This window comes from Lactuca sativa, chromosome 7, assembly GCF_002870075.4.
Source record: "Lactuca sativa cultivar Salinas chromosome 7, Lsat_Salinas_v11, whole genome shotgun sequence".
Lineage (NCBI taxonomy): Eukaryota > Viridiplantae > Streptophyta > Magnoliopsida > Asterales > Asteraceae > Lactuca > Lactuca sativa.
Genome location: NC_056629.2, coordinates 195587116 through 195596916, shown reverse-complemented (window position 1 = coordinate 195596916; position 9801 = coordinate 195587116).

Genomic DNA, 9801 nt, shown 5'->3' with positions numbered 1-9801 from the left:
GGATCATTGGTTATAAGGGGTTGTTATTAGAGAAAGAAGTCGATGGCCGGCTTGAATCAGTTGTCGTAACTCTGTGAGGGAAGAGTTGGACTTTATAGAGGTTTAATAAGCAGTGTTCAGAGGAACCTGGGTTGATTGATACCAGGAGGTACATTGTGGGAGTGTTATCCGGAATGGTGTGCTGCAGCAGGCTTCGAGGACGAAGCCTAATTTAAGTGGGGGAGAATTGTAACACCTTGAGTTCAGAAGTGCAAGTTCAGGGTTCTTAGTGTAAATAAGGAAGGTCGACTCACCAACGCACCGACAACACTCATGGATCTTATGAACTGGGTGTGCAGGCCTGTGTTGGATCGATTGGTGATCGTGTTCATCCACGATATTCTGATGTACTCGAGGTCCAGAGAGCAGCATGAGGAGCATCTGCGAGAGATTCTTGGAGTATTGAGGGCTGAGAGGATTTATGCCAAATTCTCCAAGTGTGATTTCCGGTTACGAGAGGTCCAGTTCCTGGGACATCTCGTTAATCAGAATGAGATATTGGTCGACCCGGCCAAGATTGAGGCAATACTAAGATGGGAGGTGTTGAGATCCCTATTCGAGATCATGAGTTTTCTGGGTTTGGCCAGCTACTATCGGAGATTTCTCCAAAATTGTTGTTCCTCTTACTAGATTGACCCTAAAGGGTGTTACTTTTGCCTGGGGGCCCAAGCAGCAGTGTAACACCCGTTTATTTATTAAATAAATAAATTAAATAATGAGTTAATAGTAGCCCTAAAATAAATAATTATATATCAATGGATGGTCTCGAGGGGCTAATTGTCATAAATTTAGATGTTGAGGGCTGAAGGGTAAAGTCTGGACCTTAATTGAAAAGATTTTAGAACTTAGGGGGTTGGTTGGTAATTTTGGGACTTATTATGAAAGGAAATTATGGGATCAAGGGCTAAAGGGGAAATATTGGATTTACTTTGAAAGAAAAAGAGAAAGGGGAGGGCTGATCTTGGCATTATGGCTAAAGGTTTGAGGAGGTCGGGTGTTTAAAAGCGTAAGAAACCCTAACCCTAAGGAAATGGTATCAGCTGCATCTTCCCACCCTTGTGACTCCCTCCGGCGCCACCATCTCCCCTCCGCCATCACACAGCCGCCATGCCACGTTTCCGATTTGTAAAGGCTGCCAGCGACCTCAACACTATCACCGTCACTTCGCGATTTCTTCTTCTCCTTATGCTGCCCTCTAGCCGCCACCTCTGTGACACCATGGTGAGTCGTCGATCGTGTGAATCCGACGAAAAGAGTGAAGACCGAGACAACGGTTTCTATTGCTGCTCTAGATCGCTGCTATCGCCTCCATCCACGTTGTTTCCGCAACTGCCGCCGCTCACCACCGCTGTAATGGTGGGTGCGTGTGAGCTTCAGCCGTGTATCGCAGGCATGGGGGTGCTCTTGGGTTGCTGATTTCAATTTGGACACTTGATGGACTGGAAGACCTGAAGACAAACCACCATGGCCGCCAGCCATGGTGGCTGCCGCTGCTAGCAAAGATGTTTCCGTTTCGCCGCCTCCTCGTGTCACCACCGCCACTGTATGCCGCCTGGTGGGTGGTTGACTTTCTTTTCCGAGTGAAGAAGTAAATATGGGTGTTTCAGTTGGTGTGTATGTGTGCATAGCTGTAACTCTCGAAAATGGCGTCACCACCACCTTAGGGTGGTGGCTGCCACCACTCACCACCGCCGACCACCACAAGGTGGTTATGTGTGTGTGTTTTTAGCGTTAGTGTGAGTGTTTATTTTGGAATTTGGCATTGTACATTATAACAGAAATGGAATAACGGAAAGAAATTGAAAACCACCACCTTAGGGTGGTGGCTGCCGCCACCGGCTACTGTGTCGGGTGGCGGTGTGCTTAGTTGTATTGGGATTGCTAGTTTGGGATGTTTGGACAAGGGACTAAAACCCTAATGGGCCTTGGACCCTAATTGACCCAAAGAGACCTTAATAGGCCCAATAAAGCCCTAAATGACCTAAAAGCCCAACAAACTAATAAATGGGACAGTATTTGGGTTGGAAACCCTAATTAGGGTTTGGAAAACCCTAATGCCATCAAAACCCTAATTTTGGGGAATTTAATCGGAACACACGGAAAGTATTAATAACGTGGAATAATAAATAATAATCATTGGCTAGATTAATCTAAGCGAAAATGGACTTAATGGATTAAGTCCTTAGAGGATTAAGTCCTTAATGGGTTAAGTAGGAAACTTAACCCTAATCATCATTTTATGTGAAACCCTAATTCCATTTGGGTTTATTGTTGGGCCTTCTAGTGGGCCTTGATGATTGGGTAATTAATAGGCTTTGAGGTAAGGCTTATATGAGGAGTTGGGCCCAATTTGGAAAATTGGGCCATGAAGGGGCCATGGTTTGGGCCTTAATGATTACATGACATTGGGCCATTAGAAGGTCAAATGTTGGACTGGACTTTTGGTTGGGCCTTATGGTATGACCTTATAAAGGTTTGGCCCCAATTTGGAAAATTGGGCCATGTGTTGGGCTTTGATTCTTAGTTGACTTTGGGCCTATGGATTGGGCCTTAGGCTTGAATAAGCCAAGCTTGGGGTAATGTAGTAATTATCCAAGTATGTATTATGGTTATGTGTTGGGACCCATTTATTAATTGGGTGTTATTTTGGTATTGACAGTTCAGGAACCTGTCATCCAGCAGCTGGGGTTGAGTCTGCGGGACTACAGCAGTGTGGGATTGTGTCTACGGGACTTCAGCAGTGTGAGGTGAGTTACCTTCCAGTAGGGGTGGGTCTAAGGCCACAATGCCGACCCACCAACAGGGGTAGTTGGTAGATAATTGTCTTTGTGATAATTATCTTGGTATGCTTATGTGATATGCTTGTGAGATATGCTTATGTGATATGCTTATGTGATATGCTATGTGTTCATGGTAGTAGCAGGGAATAGTTTTCCCTGACTCGGTCGTTAGGACCAGAGGGCAGGTCAGTACCCCAGATATGCCTGAATGTATGGTTATATCCTATTATTGTATGATAGTGGTAGGGGTGAAATAGTCTCTGGTTACCGGTTGAAAGATACCGATGACGGTTACCGGTTGAAAGATACCGATGGCTGTTACCGGTTGAAAGATACCGATGAAGGATAGCGGTTGAAAGATACCGATGTTTGTTACCGGTTGAAAGATACCGATGGCGGATACCGGTTAAAAGATACCGATGGCAGTTACCGGTTGGAAGATACCGAAGGGGTATATAGAACCCATGCAATGTTTATTTGTCTATTTATGATATAATGTAGTATGTGATCAGTATGATATGATGTTAGTATGTGATCAATATGATACGATGTTAGTATGTGATCAGTATGCTACGATGCTAGTATGTGATCAGTATGTTATGATGTTAGTATGTTATCAGTATGTTATGATGTTAGTATGTGAGCAGTATGTTATGATGTTAGTATGTGAGCAGTATGTTTTGATGATAGTATGTGATCAATATATTTATAATGTTAGTATGCGATCAGTATGATCAGGATACATTATTATGTGATAGTGGTAGGGGTGAAATAGTCCCCGACTACTGGTTGAAAGATACCGATGGCAGATACCGGTTGAAAGATACCGATGGCAGTTACCGGTTTAAAGATATTGATGGTATTATGTGGTATGTGGTATGATGGGGGAACTCACTAAGCTTCATGCTTACGGTTTACAGTTTTGGTTTCAGGTACTTTGTTTCAAAGGAAAGGAGCTGGCTTGGTCGCAGCGCATCACACTATGTTTTCCGCACATGAGATCCTTGGGATTATACTCTGATATGGTTTCATAATGTTATATTTTGGAGTATTTACACTTGGGTTTTATGTAATAACCTACTTAAAAATGAAATTTTTGGCTTTGAATTTTGGGATGTTACAAGTAGGCCTCATTCAAGACTCTTCGCCAGAGATTGTGCGAAGCTCCAGTGTTAGCCCTTCCTGAGGGAGTGGAGGAGTTTGCAGTCTACTGTGATGCATCTATATCAGGTTTGGGTGCGGTGTTGATGCAGAGGGGGCATGTGATAGCATATGCATCGAGGCAGTTGAAGCCTCATGAGACGAGGTATCCCACCCACGATTTGGAGCTGGGGTGGTGGTGTTCGCCCTCAAGATCTGGCGTCACTATCTGTATGGAGTCCGTTGCACCATATATACGGACCATAAGAGTCTGAAGTACCTCATGGATCATCCCAACTTGAATATGAGACAGAGGAGGTGGTTGGATGTAGTGAAAGACTACGACTTCGAGATCTTATATCACCCAGGCAAGGCTAATGTGGTAGCCGATTCCTTGAGTCGTAGAGCAGAGAGTGCTCCGATTCGAGACATGTGTATGAGGATGACGGTGATGACTCTAGTCCTAGATACCATACGAGAGGCTCAGGTGGAGGCTATGAGGCCAGAGAACCTTTAGAGGGAGCGAGTGATTGGACAGGTTTTTGAGTTTGAGATGGATAGTCGAGGGCTTATGATTTTCCGCGGGCGGATTTGGGTGCCCTATACAGGTGGAGCTTGGCGTATACTGATGGAGCAGGCACATAGATCAAGATTCTCGATCCATCCAGGAGCCACTAAGATGTATTTGGATCTGAGGAGAGATTACTATTGGCCCTGTATGAAGAGGGATGTGGCATGGGTAGTTGAGAGGTTCTTGACCTGTTGTCAGGTTAAGGTGGAGCACCAGTGTCCACATGGCCCATTACAACCATTAGAGATTCCCTGGTGGAAGTGGGAACAGATTTCCATGGAGTGTATCACCAAATTACTGAGAACCGCACGAGGTGTCGACGCGATATGGGTGATTGTGGATCGGATGACGAAGAGCGCTCACTTCTTTGCTATCAGTGAGAGATTTTCTGCAGAAAGATTTCCTGAGATTTTTGTGAAAGAGGTGGTGGCACTGCATGGGGTGCCGACTTCGATAGTGTGAGATCGGGATGTACGTTTTACTTCCAGGTTCTGGAAGAGGTTTTATGAGGAGTTGGGTACCCGATTGCACTTTAGTACCGCATACCACTCACAGACGGACGAGTAGAGTGAACGGACAATTCAGACGCTTGAGGACATGCTGCGAGCAAATGTTATGGACTTCGGTGGAAGTTGGGACACCTATTTGCCCTCGGCTGAGTTTTCTTATAACAACAGCCACCATTCCAGTATTGGTATGCTTCCCTTTGAGCTCTTGTATGGGAGGAGGTGTCGGACTCCCATCTGTTAGGGAGAAGTAGGGCAGAGAGTGATGGGTAGCACTGAGATAGTGCTCAAGAATACTGAGCAGATTCAGCAGGTTAGACAGAGGTTACTGACAGCTTAGAGTCACCAGAAGAGTTATGTAAACCGGCGACGATCCGAGCTTGAGTTCCAGGTGGGAGATTTTGTCCTCCTGAAGGTTTCCTCGTGTAAAGGGGTGATTGAATTCAGGAAGCGGGGAAAGTTGGGTCCTAAATATATCGGTCCTTTCAGGGTGACTGCTAGAGTGGGGAATATAGCTTATCGGTTGGAGCTACCTGCAGAGTTGAGCCAGATTCATAACACCTTCCATGTGTCTTAGCTGAGGAAGTGTGTAGCCGATGAGACGGCAGTGGTACCCTTAGAGGACATTCAGGTAGATACTAGCCTGAATTACATTGAGAAACCGACATAAAATTTGGATATAAAAGTTAAGACCCTGAGGAACAAGGAGGTGCGACTGGTTAAGGTGCAGTAGGAGCGCCGCAGGTGATCCGAGTGGACTTGGGAGCTGGAGTGCGAGATGCGTGAGCAATACCCAGAGTTATTTTCGGATCATGAATTTGAGGGAGAAGTTTGATTCAATTAGGGGAGAATTGTAAAATCCCGAATCCCAGGTATAATGTTTATATATTTATTTATGAGTTGTGCGAGCAACTCGACGAGTTGGATGCCGCAACTCGTCGAGTAGAGGCGAATTGACCACGTGGGTTTTATAACTAACTCGACGAGTCAGAGAGACCAACTCGGTGAGTTGGCACTATGAGAAGAAACCCTAATTCTCCAGGATTGGGTCCTATTTAAAAGACCTTAAACCCTCACTTCTGCTTCACCAGCCACCTTACTCCCCTGTGTGAAACCCTAATTGCCTATATTAAGCTAAGAGAGAGAGAGAGAGAGAGAGAGAGAGAGAGAGAGATTATCCTTGGGCATTTTAGTGCACTTTTGAAGAGAAGAGTGAAGTATCAAAGCAAGGATCGAGAAGAGACTATTGGATCTAGTGTTATTTCGTCTAGAGCTTTTATTGAAGGTAAAAAGTCTCTACATTTCTCATTAGTTTGATTAGATCTCATTTTATGGAGTTTTAGGGCTTATTCCATCTTTCCTTGAGGCTTTGAGTGTGTTGAACCTATCAAGTGTTTGAGACTTCAGATCTGGACCTTGTGAAGTCCCTAGAGTCCAAGGGTCCCAACTTTATCCAACTAATAGAAGAGCTTTCTTGATTAAGACCCTAAATGGAAGTTGTTTTGGCATTTCAAGCCTAAGTGCCATGCATAAACGTAAAGGTTGTAGCTTTACATGGTATATCAGCATCGGGAGGCTAGATCTGGAGTTTGGGGTTGTAAATCTGCCTTAAGACATCTGAATGAGAAAAGGGTCGGGTGGGACTCGGCGGGTCGATGAGCTGACTCGACGAGTCGGCTAGGGTTTTCCCCGATGAGTTTGGACATGAGTAACTCAGTGAGTTGATGAGACAACTCGACGAGTTAAATTGGGGTTTCACAAATTTTATGACGGAATGAGGGGACTCATCGAGTCACATAGATGCACTCGACGAGTCGGGTCAACATGGACTGTTGACTCGAGGGTTGACTTTAGGGTTTGGTCAAGACAGGGATTATGGAGATCATGGAGGGGTAGAGTAGTCTTTTAACCATTCCAAGAGTTAGAAAGAGAGAATAGCCTTTGGTTTATTTAGAGTTGTGATTAGAGTGTTAATTAGAGATAATTATCATGTGTGTTAGGCAGAGGCTAGTTTGGTGATTCGTGTATAAGGTTTATTTGCTTGCTTACGAGGTGAGTCTTCTCACTATACTTACCTAGAGTGGTAACCTTTGTGTGGCCGGAGGGTCTTATGTGCTTATATTGAGTATTGTGATATCCTGCATTATGTCTTTGTGATTTATGTTGTGTATTATTCTGAGCTTATTGAGTTAGGACCGGAGGGTCCATACACGTTGTGGGACCGGAGGGTCCTACTGAGACACATTGATTGGGGGTTCTTATTTGAGTATAGCCACAGGAGGCTAATGAGATATGTGTGGTATTTTGAGGAACTCACTAAGCTTCATGCTTACCGTGTTATGTGTTATGTGTTTCAGGTACTTCTCAGGATCACGGGAAGGCGCCGACTTGATTGTACACATGAGGCGGAGTTATGTTTTGAGGGTCCTGGATTGTGTTTAAACAATTATTGAACATGTGTTTTTGATACATTGTCATTTTTGGATTTCTGAACTATGTTTATAGGAATTATGTGATGTTTAAAAATGAAAATTTGGTTTAAAAATTTAAGGTGTTACAAGGCACCTGAGTTTTAAGGTTTCCATATTACTTCTGAAGGTGATACATTTATCAGTGATAATACACTGGTAAATTTGGGTAAACCTAACAACTAAAAGGAAGCCATGGCAGGCCCCGAGTCTACTAAATGGAAAGAGGCGATGGACAATGAGATTTAGTCCATATATGACAATCAAGTTTGGAACTTGGTTGACAATGTACCAGGCCGTAAGACTTTCGGGTGCAAATGGATCTTCAAGATGAAGACCGATATGGATTGGAAAATACACACTTATAAGGTGCGATAGGTTGTGAAGGGCTTTACTCAAACTCCTAGAGTTGACTATGACGAGACCTTCTCACCAGTAGCGAAGATTAAATCTATAAGGGTTAAATTAGCCATAGCTGCATTTCATGACTATGAAATATGGAAAATAGATGTTAAAACCGCTTTCCTTAATGGGAAGTTGGCTTAGGATGTTTACATGAATCAACTAAAGGGTTTTGTCGATGCAGAGTACCTAGTTGAGTGGTGTAAGCTTAAGAAATGCATTTATGGATTGAAACAAGCATCTCGCAGATGGAATCTTTGTTTTGATGAGAAAGTCAAAGAGTCTAGTTTCTCAAGAAGCGAGGATGAGTCATGTGTGTTTGTCAAAGCTAGTGGGAGTATAGTTATCTTTCTCGTGTTGTATGTGGATGCCATATTACTCATAGGAAATGACATCCCAACCTTGCAGGAGGTTAAGTCCTTGATTGGGAAGTGTTTCGCTATGAAGGACCTCGGAGAAGCTGCTTATACTCTAGGGATAAGGATATTGAAAGATAGGAGTAAAAGACTAATATGACTTAGTCAAACTACCTACTTGGACAAGGTGTTGAAACGTTTCAACTTGCCGGATTCCAAGAAAGAAGAATTACCTATCCAAAGCAATGCCAGACTAAGTAAGACTCAAAGTCCGAGTATCGATGCTGAAATAGTAGAAATGAGTCGAATACCATATGCTTCTGCAGTTTGTTCGATCATGTATGCTATGACCTGTACTCGCCTTAATGTAGCCTTTGCGTTGAGCATGGTTAGCAGATACTAAGGGAATCATGGTAAAGTTCACTGGACTACGGTAAAGAACATTCTTAAGTACCTACGAAGGACGAAGGACTGGATCCTTACCCTTGGTGGGAGTGATGACTTAAGAGTGGTAGGGTATAGTGATGCCAGCTTTCAGACCAACATAAATAATTTCCGCTCTCATTCGGGCTGGATATTAACCCTAAATGGAGGAGCAATAACTTGGAAAAGTTCCAAACTGGAGACTGTAGCTAATTCTGTTGGATTAGGTGTCTAAGCCCATAACTATTTTGGTATGTACTTGACCCAATTATAAGCATGGTCCTTTTGGGTTGCTTTCACTCATGCAACTTGATAGGACGACAAGAGGAGAGAGAGTAGAGTTTATTATATGAATAATAAATTCGTACTCAGAATATTTTATTAATGTATTACAAGATTAATATATTATTTGGAAATCATATTATTTAATTAGTATTGATCATAAATTAATTTGAATTAATTTGGTGATCAAAAGAGACCGATTAAATAAAGGGGACTGATATTGTAATTATCAGATAATTGCTAGTTGGGCTATGGATTCCTAATAGAAGGGATTGGACAAAATCTATGGGAAGCCCATAAAGATTTTGTCCAAGGGGCTTCTAGAAAGGGCTTCATGGATTGCCTAAGGCCTAAGCAAGGCAGTTAGGGTTTCCACCATAAAACCCTAATATCCTCAACTATAAATAGACCCCTTAAGATGTAGAATTCGGTCCTATGCTTCTTGGAGTTGCCCTGTCCGATTTCCTCCCCTATCCTAAGTCATGTTGTTGCATTGAGTGTTTGTGACTCCATTAGAGGTGCAACACTCAAGGCACTAGGCTTTCAGAAGTCAAGATCAAGAAGGATTAATCTTTTTATTACTACATAACAAGAGATGTAAGATCTAAACCCTAATCATATGTGATTTTTGGATTTGGTATGCTAGTTTTAGGGTTTATGCTTTGGTATTCAATGTTTTATGTTCAAATTAGAATAACCTAGATCAAATCAATTAGGGTTGTATGTACACCATAAGAATGATGTTATGCTCATAACCTTACAAATTCAATGTGCGAATCAGAGTATATAGCAACGAGTGAAGTGTTGAAGGAGGCGATATGGCTGAAGAACGTC